This window comes from Canis lupus, chromosome 5, assembly GCF_003254725.2.
Source record: "Canis lupus dingo isolate Sandy chromosome 5, ASM325472v2, whole genome shotgun sequence".
Classification (NCBI taxonomy): domain Eukaryota; kingdom Metazoa; phylum Chordata; class Mammalia; order Carnivora; family Canidae; genus Canis; species Canis lupus.
This window is the reverse complement of record NC_064247.1, coordinates 60,869,115-60,881,704: the sequence shown is the minus strand read 5'-3', so window position 1 is coordinate 60,881,704 and position 12,590 is coordinate 60,869,115. Positions and strand designations below refer to the sequence as shown.

The window sequence follows — 12,590 nt, the reverse complement described above, 5'->3', positions numbered from 1 at the left end:
ACAGTCCTGGGACCAGCAAGCCAGCCGCTGGGTGATGGGCAGCCAGGCCTCACTGAAGAGCCAAGGGGCTTCCAGGCCCTCACAGAGACAGCAGACAGGGCTGCAGAAGGCACCCTGGCCTCTCCGTGATGCCTGGTCCCCACCCTGCGCCACCCAGTCTCACCCAGTCCCACTCCATGAATGCTGCTTGTGCCTCACTCTGTCCAATATGCATGGAGGATGTGTGTGGTATATCAGGTGGAAAAGCAGGGTATGGAACCCCACATGCATCAGGATTAAAATACACTAAATATATAAATATATACATTAAATATATACATTATATATATGTTAAATATTTGCATATATGTAAAAGAAGACAAAGAGGACATACACTGAAACGATGGTTGTAGCTGTCTGGGCATGGCCAAATAGCAGGAAGACTTTTCTTTACATGTTCTTAAATTCCTGGAATATTATTATATATTATTATAATACAAACAGATACATTCATAATATAAAATAATCTTGCAGAGATGGAGCACAAACCAGTGGTTTCCTGGAGTCCGAGATAATGACAAGGGAGGGTAAGGACAGAGAAAGGGCATGGGAGACCTTTGTAGTGGGGGGGCGTGTGCTAGATCTTGACAATGGGGGAGGTCCCATGAATCTATACATGTGACATTAAGTGGCCAGAAAAATACGCACGTTGTATTAATGCTGGGTTCTTGGTTGTGACCTGGCACTACAGCGGGCTGAGATGCAGCCACCAGGGGAGCTGCGCGAAAGGTAAGCAGGGCCTCTCTGTGCCATCTTGGCGACTTCCTGTAATTTTATAATGATTTCAAAATAGAAAGTTTAAAATAGATCTAACTATGGTCCACATCTAATGCGGAGAAATGCAGATGAAGCCGAAACTGTGAGGCTAAACTGGTTTTTAAGGCCAGTAAACAGCCATCCAACTTCTGCCTTATAAACAGAAAGACCAAGAGCATGCATGCACTTTCTTGTGTTCAGCCCCCAAGAAACTCAAATGGAAAGTCACCATATTATAGACACGGGTGCTGAGGCAGGAAAAGTGCACAGAGCTAGAGCAAGCTCATCTGTCCACAGGCTGCCTTCAAAAGCTCATCTCAGGTGGGTGCTACTTCAGTTCTCTTCAGCACAGCAGCAAATCAGGTGTGATCATCCTTATTTCCAGGTGAGGAGCCCAGCCCAGCCAGGTTACGGGGAAGTGGCAGCACAGTAACAGGAGTCCAGAACTCTGGCTGCCAGGCCCGACACTCCCCCTGTCGGGCCACCTCGCCTCTGCAGCATCCTGACACCAGTCCAGCTCCACTCAGGTCACATGCATGTGGCTGCTGCCTCCACAAACCACAGACACCACCTCCTTCCTGCCCAGACTCCAAACTCAGGCCCGTAACTTGCATCCTGTTCATAAGCTGCCTAATTTACCAGGGCGCAGGTTAGTGGGACAGTGCACTTGGCAGTGGATGAAGCCACTATCTTAGCCGTTGCTGCAAATACTCAGGGTGGTCAAGCAAGGACCCCTCCCCCACCCCCACCGCCGTGTATCTCAGCTACCACTCTTACCCTCTTTGATCCATTCGCCGACAGGCAGCCAGGAGCTCTCTAAGGCAAGACAGGGGCCCTCCACAGTGGCTCCTCTCTCATTCAAGATAAAACTCAATTTCTTTATATATCCCCCACTTGGCTGGATGGTTGAGGCCCTTGAAGACTTACCTTGGCTTATCTCTGCAGCCCACCTCATCTCTCCCTGACGGACTCCATCCTGTGGCCACACTCATACCCTGCATTCTCTCCTCGAAGCCACTGTGCATTCTGCCTCTGCCTCCCATGCTTTTCCCTGTGCCCCGCTCCCACCTCCACTCTCTACCCAGCCACCTCCCCTTGCCAGAGTGTCTCCAACTCATCCTCAGGTCTAAACTTAGATAGCACCTTGTCTGAGACTTTTCACTGACCCATCAGGACTAGATTATATGCCCATGCTTCTAAAACACGCATTGATGGTTTTCCTATCACTGTCTACTTGCTTGTCTGTCTACCCCAGCACACTATCAGCTGCAAGATGGCAAGTACCATAGGCACTGCCCAGCACATCATCTGGCATGCAATAGGTACACAGTAAATACCTGTCCAATTAATAAATTTCAGACAAAGAAGTTGATATGACTTCCCAAGGCCACATTCACGAGTGGGGAGCCAGGACAGGAACTAAGGTAGTGGCTACAGTTTTTCTAATTTAACCAAGGGTAGGAGAAGGCCAAGGGCAAACCCTCAGCTGATCTTGTCCCAGCACAGACAGGAACAGGAGGTAAGCCAGGACACGCTCCAGAGAGTCTGAGATCCAGGAGAGCACGTCCAGAACCACAATGAGAGCAGTTTGCCCGGCACACAAATGGGGCAATGGACTGCTCCTGAGGGTAGGATCTGGGGCAGGGTGAGCCAAGGGAATTCTTAGATTCCAAGATTCAGGAGATAGGGGTGGTCTCGGCAGCAAAGGGAACAAGCTGCCCAATGCCTCAGGCTGTTTGGTAATTCGTCGATGTTCTTCGAGTTAATGCATTATTATGAGTTTGCATATTTATAATGTGCCCTCTAGTTATTAACGGTGATATAATGCCAACTGAGAAAACCAAGAGACCTCAGAAATATTTACATAGCAGCATAATTAAGACTCAGAGCTGAGTCACTGAGGAATCCTACTGATTTTCTGGGAGAGGAAAATATAGGACATTCTGTCTTTACACCCTGCCCTAAGACCCTCTCTAAATCTGTGCCAGGCAGAAGCCCACCGTGCCTCCCCTGGAATCACCCTCTACCATCAGCAGAAGACAGACCATCTCTGAAATGCATAACCGCTGCCCCTCTTCAGCAGACTCAGACCAGACCTTCAAATTGGTGGTTACCTTGTACAGCGTGACTAGAGTTTATGGGGAGGTGGGGCCAAGGCAAGAACACGAAATCATTCCCTGCCCCTAATCCAGGCTGCTCCAGAGCTCTCTCCATACTGGTGTCCCCCAGAAATTCCTCAGAGAGGCCAAGGCTCCTTTTTGATACAGAAATAAGAGCAGCAAAGTGCCCCCAGGACCCCAACATCAACCCTTGATCAGAGGTCACTGACCTCCTGCTGAGTGAGCCCCTCACCAGGCCAAACTGCAAAGAATCAACTCTCTCGGGGCACAAGGGTGACTCAGGGGTTGAGCGTCTGCCTTCAGCTCAGGTCGTGATCCCAGGGTCCTGGGATTGAATCCCACATCAGGCTCCCCACAGGGAGCCTGCTTCTCCCTCTGCCTATGTCTCTGTCTCTCTCTGTGTGTCTCTCATGAATGAATGAATGAGTGAATGAATCTTTAAAAAAAAAAATCAGCTCTCTCTTTTCAAAAGGACCCAGTGTCTCCTCACAACCTCTGCTGCATCCAGAACTCCACTTTTCATCAGGAAAACTCAAGTTTGTTCTAACGGGCCCAACCAGGATTTTTTCACATATCTTTTAAAACGAAAAAGGAAAGAGATTTTATACAGGGGGGACATCAACTGATGAAAACCAACAAAACGTGCTCCATCCATATAGTGGGCTATCACTCGGCCACAAGTAGGAGGGCGCACCGAAACATACAACAATGTAGGTGAACCATGAAAACAGGATGCCGAGTGAGAGAAGCCAGACACACGTGAATGATTCTACAGATACGAAATGTCCAGAGTAGGCAAATCCACAGAGACAGAAGGTGGGTCAGTGGTCCTTTAGGGCTGGAAGGCGTAAGGGGGTTGGGGTGACAGCTAAGGAATCAGGGGCTTCTTTGGGGGTAATGCAAATCTACATTTAACTGTGGTGATGGTTACACAATTTTGTAAATACACTAAAAACCATTGAATCATGTATTTTAAATGAGTGAAGTATATGGTATGTGAATTCCATCTCATTTTTTTTTTTTAAGTTTGGGAGAAATTCCTGTGTCTCCTACAATGGAGCCTGAATCCCAGAATGGCAGTCTCCCCAAGGTCAGCCCCAACAGTCACCCAGGCAAAGCGTGATCCTGCAAATCCCTTTGGGGGCCACCCCATTCCCCACCTGGGGCACCCCCCACCACCACCATGCCAAAAGTTCTAGCTTGCTATCGACACAGGAAGCTGCTGTGCCAAGTCTCAGAAAGATCCCAAGACTGAAAATCTACATTCCACAGGACACAACAAGCAGTAACTAATGCCAGACACGCGGCATCGAGCTTGCAATAAATGTCATCCTGTTTGGCTTCTGAAAGGATCTCTGATATGCAGTTAATGCCGCATTCAGGCTCCATCCAGCCTCCATCACGGGCGATATGCAAATGCGGCTTTTGTCACAACCGGCACTAACTCTAATAACTCCCAAAGTGAAAATGTTCCCATAAAAACCACCATAAAAAGTCCCTTATTTTATTGCCAGCTAAGTTTTCTTTACTTGTTGTCAGGACTTTCTCCTCACTGTTGATTAGCTAACAGGCGGCACGTCATTTTTTTTCTTTTAGAGAAACAGGGCACACAATCACCAACCTGTCCCCTCCCTCCATCTGGAGCATGCCTTGCTTCAGCTGCCACCACTGCCCAGCCCCCATCAGAGCTAACGGGGCTTATAAACCACATTTACCTTCCCCAACGGGCGCCTGAAATGCATTACCTTTGGTCTGCTGGTTGCACTCCCTGCTCAAGTGGGAATATAAAAATCAGCCTTATTTATAACAAAAGAACACCTCTGTTCGCCGGATTAGACGTGGCTTTGTGCTACACACATGCATGCATGCACACACATGTGGCACACACATGCACACAGACACACACCCATGTGAGGACATATAAACACACATACACAAAGTACACATGGGCCTGTGCAAAAGGGCACTCGAACACACACGCAAGCATGCACACAGACACAAACACACACACACACACACACACATACACACACACCATGCCACTTTTCCCAAAGCAGGATACCTCACATTCATCCCACAACAAAGAGCACAGCCAGGCCCTCCCAGCTAGACCCCACCTCTCTGTGCCTCGGTGGTGAAGCTGCTCCTCTTCCAGCCCACCACCATGCACCCAGGTCAGAAAGGACTGGGCAGATCTCACAACCAAGCCCCTCTCTTTCCATATGAGAACACAAATCTCCACCTGCCATTTTGAGATCCTTGGAAGAGGGCTTGAACCTCCAAAGGAGACAACTCTTTCCCCAGCTGACCTGGCCTCCCCTCCCTGAGCTTCTATAGAAGATGACATGATGGAAGACAATCCCCTGCTTTTGGCCACAAAGGCCCACAGGCCTACAACAGACTCATCTCTGCAGAAACCTTCTAATCCTCCTTCCAGAGAATTCCTGGTGGCATCCCACAAGCAAGACACACTGGCTGCTTCCAGCAAGAGGCCCCTTGGAGAGAAGAATCCAGCCACCCGTCCCTCCACTGTACAGGAACCAAAGTGAGCCAGTGTCTGCAAAGGTTTCTTACAAAAACCGTAAGAGATGCTGAACTCTAGGCAAACAAACTGAGGGTCACTGGAGGGGTGGGGGATGGGGTAACTGGGGGATGGGCACGAAAGAGGGCATGTATGGGACAAGCATTGGGTGTGATATGCAACTGATGAGTCACTAAATTCAACTTCGGTAACTAATAATACAGTATGTGTTACCCAAATTGAATGTAAGTAAAGAATTAAGAAAAAAGGTAGATTCACTCACTGAGTGAGTGAATCAGTCACCTTTCTATTTATGACCCTTTGCCTAGGGGAGCAGAAAAGTGGGAAATGTAGCCTCCTTTGCGTAAAATGCCTGGTGGACCCACTGAGTGGTCACTGCCAAGAGGACACCTACCCCAACATGGGAGGAAGCAGTCACCACCACCACACTTTCTGCCCATGCAACAAAGACCTGAAGTCTCAGACGAAATGTGGGTCCAGTGGTTCTCTGAGGCTCTGTGAGTGCAGAAGGAACACGGAGCAGCCAGGATGCGGCGTCCCTACTCAGGGCGGGCTCCGGCCAAGCTGGGATAACCTCAGGAATAAAGCAGGCCGCCCGCCTTCACGAGCAGCCCGCCATCCTCACCATGACCTTCTCTCCCCACTAAAGCATCTGAGGCCCCGACCGCGGGGGGCAGTGGAGGGGGGAACCTTTCCACTCACTCACTCCATCCCCCCCACTGGTCACCGTCAGGGTACAAGTCGCTATTTCCCGTCCCCCAAAAGGGCCCACCAGCGCCCCGGGCCCCTACACCCGCCTGGGGTCCTCACCACCCCAATCCGGTCAGGGGGATCGTGACCCCCGAGGGCAGGTGGAGCCCAGTTCAGCGCACCACCCCCCTGCCCCGTTCTTCTCCCGGCAGCTCTGATTCCTTTACCGGGGGTTTTAAAGGTCATGTTCTCCGTCAGCGGAAACATTCTACATGACACTTGTGAGGCAGAGGCTCCTTTCGGAGGCATTTAATCCAAGAACAGGCACCCTCTGAAGAAAAGGGTTTATAGGTCACGGCTCAGAAGGCCACATAAATCACCGGGCCTCCTGCGGGCGTGGTGGGGCCAGGGGGGCGGGGCCCGGCAAGGGAGGGGAGGGGGCGGGGCAAAGAGGGAGGGCGGGGCCAGGCGCCCCAGGTGCGGGCTCCCGGGGCTGGGGCGCTCGGCCTCGGCGACGTGCGCGTCCAGGCCACCAGCAGCCAGGGCGAGCTGACCTTGACCCAGCGGAGCGAGGCGGCCTCACAAGTGGGTCTGGAGAGGGGCTGCCAGGCATACAGTGCGGAGGACGGTGGTAACTGAGTAAAGACCCTATGCCCTGTTGCCCCTGCGCCCCACACAGAGCAGACTGTGTAATGAATACAAAAAGCGCCTGGGAGAGGCATGGCCAGTCCGCACAGCAGACTCTGCAGAGAAACCGCCCAGCGCCCAGGCAGGTCTGGAGAAGGTGCATTAATGGGACAATGGAGAGGGCGACTGAGGCTGAGGACTTAGATCTGACAAAACCAGACAAGATGATTCCTGGCCTGGAAGACTGCACGGGCTGCAGGGAGTGGGGCACAGCCACCTGCCCTCCCACCGGTGCAGAAGGGAGCCCCCACCTTGCCTGGGGCCAGGGCGACAACCTTCAATAACCCTGAGAAAGGCCCCCTCTGTCACCCTGCTCTCCCAGGACACCTAGACAGACCCCGCTTCTCCTGATCTAGGGCCTGATGCCATCCCTGGTGAAAAGAGACAGCCCTGACCCCTGTTTATGCCTGTTTCCAAACCTCCAACCTGGGCTGGCCTGTGTTGTTTGTGTCCCTTGGATCCAGCCCCACAATGAATGGGCTTGGATCAATTCAATCAATCCCCTCAAAATGTTAAAAACCTGAGAAAGGTCACTGTCAGTGAATATTCCTTTCAGGAAGAATCATCCGACCAACCCCACCCCCAACTCCAGAAATGTGTCTCAAGGAAATATGACTGTGAGCCTTGGGCCCTCATGCTCTGCAGCCCCCATGACCCCCACCCCACCCCTGTGGCCACGGGCCCACTAAAGGCACCTGAGGAGCAGGAACTCAAAGCAACAGACAGGCAGCTTCTGGCAAGCTCCAGAAACCTTCTCGCCCACCCAGCAACTCCCACAGACAGTCTTAGCAGACCCCTAGTTTTGTTTGGGTTTTCCCCTTCTTTACCATACAGTCAGTATGGTGATGGCCTGTGGGGGTGGGTGACAGGAAGACTGAAGATGAGGGAGCACATCCCAACAGGTCTGCCCTTCGGCTCATCCTTCATAGGTCCTGGATCCCCAGAGCTTGTCCAGCCAGTGAGTCCACTCTGCAAGCTACAGGAGAATCCACTTCGGCTTAATTTAGCTACAGTTGGTTTCTGTGGCTTACAACAAAGGAGTCTTAACTGCATCGCAGCCCAAACATTTTTCCAAACCTTCCTAAACTCAGACAAGGGGATCCCTGGGTGGCGCAGCGGTTTGGCGCCTGCCTTTGGCCCAGGGCGCGATCCTGGAGACCCGGGATCGAATCCCACGTCGGGCTCCCGGTGCATGGAGCCTGCTTCTCCCTCTGCCTGTGTCTCTGCGTCTCTCTCTCTCTCTGTGACTATCATAAATAAATAAAAATTAAAAAAAAAAAGAAATTAAACTCAGACAAGTTAAGAAAAAAGAAAAAAAAAAGTGAAATAAGAATTAATTCCAGAGATTCTATAGTAAGACTCATTGCTCACAATCAGAATGGACTTATTGGTAAGACTGCTTTAAGCAGCTGTGTCCACCCCAGACAACCTGGGATTCAAGAGCCCAGCTCTACCGCTTGCCAGCTACATGATATGAAGAAGTTATAAAACCTCTCTGGGCCTGTTTCCTCACCTGTAAGGTGGAGATAATAGAGTGGATCTCCTGTGGCTGTCATGAAGAGTAAGTAAATTCATCTATGTAAAGGGCTCAGGGCAGGACCTGCATGTCAGAAGGGCTCTGTCACTATCTGTTGAATTAAATCAAATTCAATCACCTGACAGTCTGTCATTTACTCATTTATTGAGCACCCACTGCATGCACACTGCTGCCCCAGGTGCAAGGACACAGAGTGGCAGGGGACCTGCCCTCGAGAAGTCTCTGTCAGCTGGAGAGGGAGACTTGTAAACACATAAATCCAGTCCTATGTGATAAGACTATTCTGAAGGTATCAACAGAGAGCTGTGGGAACACAGAGGAGGGGTGATTAATTTTGCCTCGGGGGTTGGGGGAGTCTTTGCAGAGGAGGTGACATTTGAGCTGGACTTTGAAAGACGAGCTCTCCACAGAACTAAATCTGGACCCAGTGCCAAGAGAGTCAGCCTCAGAAATCAATCCAGCCACCGCGGGAGGGGCAGTCGGGCTGTAGACTGACTTCCCACAGGCTCCCTGCCCCCAGGACAAGGACAGATGGGGCCTCGGCCCCCCCAGGCTGTGAGAGCCCACACTCTCCCAGGAGGCCTGGCCAGGCGTCTGTGTACAAACTGCTGTCTTTTCCCACCATCCAGCTCACCTCCAGGTAAGAGCTCTCTGCTCCAGGTGGACTCCCCCACCCTGTCTCCACCTCTTGAATGCAACTTGCATTTTCTTCCCCCAAGAATGAAAATCATCATGATTGCTCTAAATTACTTCCTACTTTTGTAGAATGCTTTACAGATTTCAAGAGACAAGGAATACAGAGGACCGGTCAAGGGCAGAGCTTAAACCCAGCTCTGCCACAAATTATCCCGTGACCTTGGGCAGGCTATTTAATTTCTCAAGCCTCGGTTGCCACATCTGTACAATGGAGTAATAGGGTTGCCATGGGGATGAAATGATTCACAGATGTGAAGTTTTCAGAACAAAATTCGCAACAGTGGGCACAATGGAGAAGGTTACTAAGGTAAAAACACACCATGTGCTTCATTCATACCTGGTGTGCGAGACACTCTCAGTAAACATTGGCTTCTTTAATTAACTATATTCTCTTTCCTGGAATCTAACTTTCCTGTGCCTTGTCTCCCAAGCCAGATTGTAACCTCCTGGAAGTCTGGGCCACATCTCACTGGTACTGCTGACAGTCTGGTTTCTCAGAGCCCTGGGCCTGCTCTGAGCAAGTGGCTTCATGCAGGTCAGGGCTGGACAGGTAAGCAGTGGTGCTGGATGCTCCCACACCACTTCCTGAAGACCCGGTCACCATGCGCCACCCCCCACCCCCAACGACCAGCCCCAGCCTCCCCATGTCCACATGTTCATCTCTCCCTGGCATTATTTGAACTGCCTGTTTGAAGAGGATTCTGGTCACCCTTTTCTCCCAGAACAAACTGTGTACAAATCTGTAATTTCCCCTGGATATCTATATAATTTTTTCGACACAAACTGAACCGAGGATGAACATGTTTTCAGGACTCTCTGTAGAACTGCTGATGTTATTTCCCAATTGTTGGCAGCAAGGACTCTACCAAAATACTCAAGGTCAAGAGACCAGCATGGTTCTAGGCAATCTGTACCTCTTAAAACAGTGACAAATATGTTATTTAATTTTAATGAGCTTTTTTGCATCTCAAATCTAATTACAGCATTATCAAGTACTGCTTTGAACTGCAGGTGGCTTCTCATTACGTGTGCAAAGCCTGCCACGAGCATTTTTCGTGAATACTAATAACTGCTTAATTTTACTATCCGCTTAAAAAAAATAAAAACTTCCAGCAACTTATAAGGCTGGGCTTTATAAAGCATCTGTGGAGGGTGAGCCACACAGCAACACAGCTTAATTAAAAAAAATAAATACTGTATGTGGCCACCCTCGAGGATGACAAGCTCAGGAAGCTGCAGAGGCACGGTGGACTGGGGCTGGGAGGAGATGCGCTTCGTGCGCTTCTCGGAGGCTCTGTTTTATTGCAGGCTTATTGCATCACATTCAAATTTCCCAATTTGCTTTCAGTTCAGAGAGAACGGTTCCGTCAACAGATTTTCTGGGTGACGGACTTCAGTAATAGGCCTGGAGCTGGAGGTCCCTGAGGACACGCTCCAGAAATCTGTTGTGCGGACAGGTCCAGGGAGATGCCTGCAAATCATCACGAAAGCTGTCCGAGAGGGAGTCCAACTGCTTCCTTTATCCAGGCTGCAGTGGGAGAGGGTGGAGGCAGCCTGTCAGGCTGGGCTATGGGTGAAAGGCTTTGCGGTCCCAGAATGGAGAAAGTTATGGAGCCCCTGCCAGTGGGTCTGTGCCATGTCTGGGGTTTGTGTGTCATTCATTTATTTTGAAAATTGTTAACTCTGGGGGCACGTGGGTGGCTCAGTGGTTGAGCATCTGCCTTTGGCTAGAGATCCCAGGGTCCTGGGATCTAGTCCCGCATAGGGCTCCCCGCAGGGAGTCTGCTTCTCTTTGTCTCTGCCTCTCTCTGTGTGTCTCTCATGAATAAATAAATAGAATCTTGAAAGAAGAAAGAAAGAAAGAAAGAAAGAAAGAAAGAAAGAAAGAAAGAAAGAAAGAAAGAAAGAAAGAAAGAAAGAAAGAAAGGGGAAGGGAAGGGAAGGGAAGGGAAGGGAAGGGAAGGGAAGGGAAGGGAAGGGAAGGGAAGGGAAGGGAAGGGAAGGGAAGGGAAGGGAAGGGAAGGGAAAGGAAAGGAAGGAAGGAAGGAAGGAAGGAAGGAAGGAAATTGTTAACCATGAACTTCATCTTTTAAGGCCAGTTTCTGATTTGCACCTTCTCCAGGAAGGTGGTCTAGGATGGAAAGGGTGCTGCTGACTGCCCCCACCCCATCCACTTGTGATTTTCATTCAGGAAGATTCCAGCAGTCGGTGATGCTGTGGGGCACATCTCCTTCTGGGTTTTTTTCACACATGTCCATTTCCTCCTGGAAACCACAAGTCCATCAGTACTGTAGGCCTGTCCCCTGCATGGACAGGCCATGCTGTTGACCCAACTATGCTTCTTCCTCTTTCTCACTTCCTGTAGGACCAGCTCAATGATCCTCCCTCATGTCCAAGCCCTGCCTATGTCTCGCTGAGAGGTTACAAAGGCCAAGCCGGCACACAGCCCTGCTCTCCACCTGTTTCTGGGTGATCAAATATCACCTGCCTAAAGATGCCCAGGTCCTAATCCTCAGAACCTGTGAATGTGCTATGTCACGTGGCAAAGGGCAAGTAGGATTGCAGGTGCCAGGAAGGTTGCTAAAGAGTTGATCCTGATATGGAAAGATTATCTGGGTGTGCTCAGGATAATCCAGAGTCCTTAAGAATGAATGAGAAAGAAGGCAGAAGAGTGGGTCAGAGCTGTGCCTTAGGAAGGACTCCGCCTGCCACTGCTGGCCTTGATCATGGAGGAAGGATCCCCAGGCCAGGAAGCTGGTGGGCCCCTAGAAGCCGCCCTGCCCCACCTTGATTTTAGCTCACTGAGACCAATTTCAGACTTCTGACTTCAGAGTGTAAAACAATACATCCATGTTGTTTTGAGCCATAAGTCTGTGATCATCTGTTTCGGCAGCGGCAATAGGCAATGAGCATGGTACTGAGAGCTGGTCTGCTGGAGCTTAAGGTGTCACCCCATTAGGCTGCCCACAGCAGGGGTGCGGGGGAGAAGGGACAGCATGTAAAGGACCAAAAACACACTTAACAACCTACCTACCAGTCTTCGTCCTCCTGAGACTTGTGGTACACAAGGTTTTCTTCTAACAAGCAAGTTGGAAGCCAGCCTCCATCGTCCCCACTGAACCTTGTGGTTTTACAGCTCCCAGACCCATGTCCTGCCTCGGATTCCCACTTTCCAAGTGTTCAGCTTAAGAGTGGCAGACCATGGGGTGCCTGGGGGCATAGTCCATTAAGTGTCTGACTCTTGATTTCAGCTCGGGTCATGAACTCAGGGTCGTGAGATGGAGCCCCGCATTAGGCTCCCCAGTCAGCATGGCATCTGCTTAAGATTCTCTCTCCCTCTGCTTCTGTCCTTCCCACATCCCCCACCACCCTCTCAAAGAAGTAAATAAATCTTAAAAAAAAAAAAAAAAAAAGAGTGGCATATGGCACTGGCCAACCCAGGAGGCCAGCAGAAGCCCCCCTGGGCCCCACCAAGGCCACACTCACCAGCCCTCCTTAGTATGGACCACATCCCCTCTGGTCC

General features: G+C 50.5%; 1 protein-coding gene and 1 long non-coding RNA gene across 2 annotated transcripts in view; one reads left to right on the top strand and one right to left on the bottom strand.

Moving 5' to 3' along the window:
- The window catches only part of CAMTA1 (calmodulin binding transcription activator 1), an 849,138-nt gene that overhangs the window by 682,957 nt on the left and 153,591 nt on the right, over positions 1 to 12,590 (bottom strand).
- On the top strand, positions 8,747 to 12,406 carry LOC112646909 (uncharacterized). The gene is made up of 3 exons (XR_004816003.2): positions 8,747 to 9,374; positions 9,503 to 9,617; positions 11,433 to 12,406. It is a non-coding gene; the product is annotated as an uncharacterized LOC112646909 (long non-coding RNA).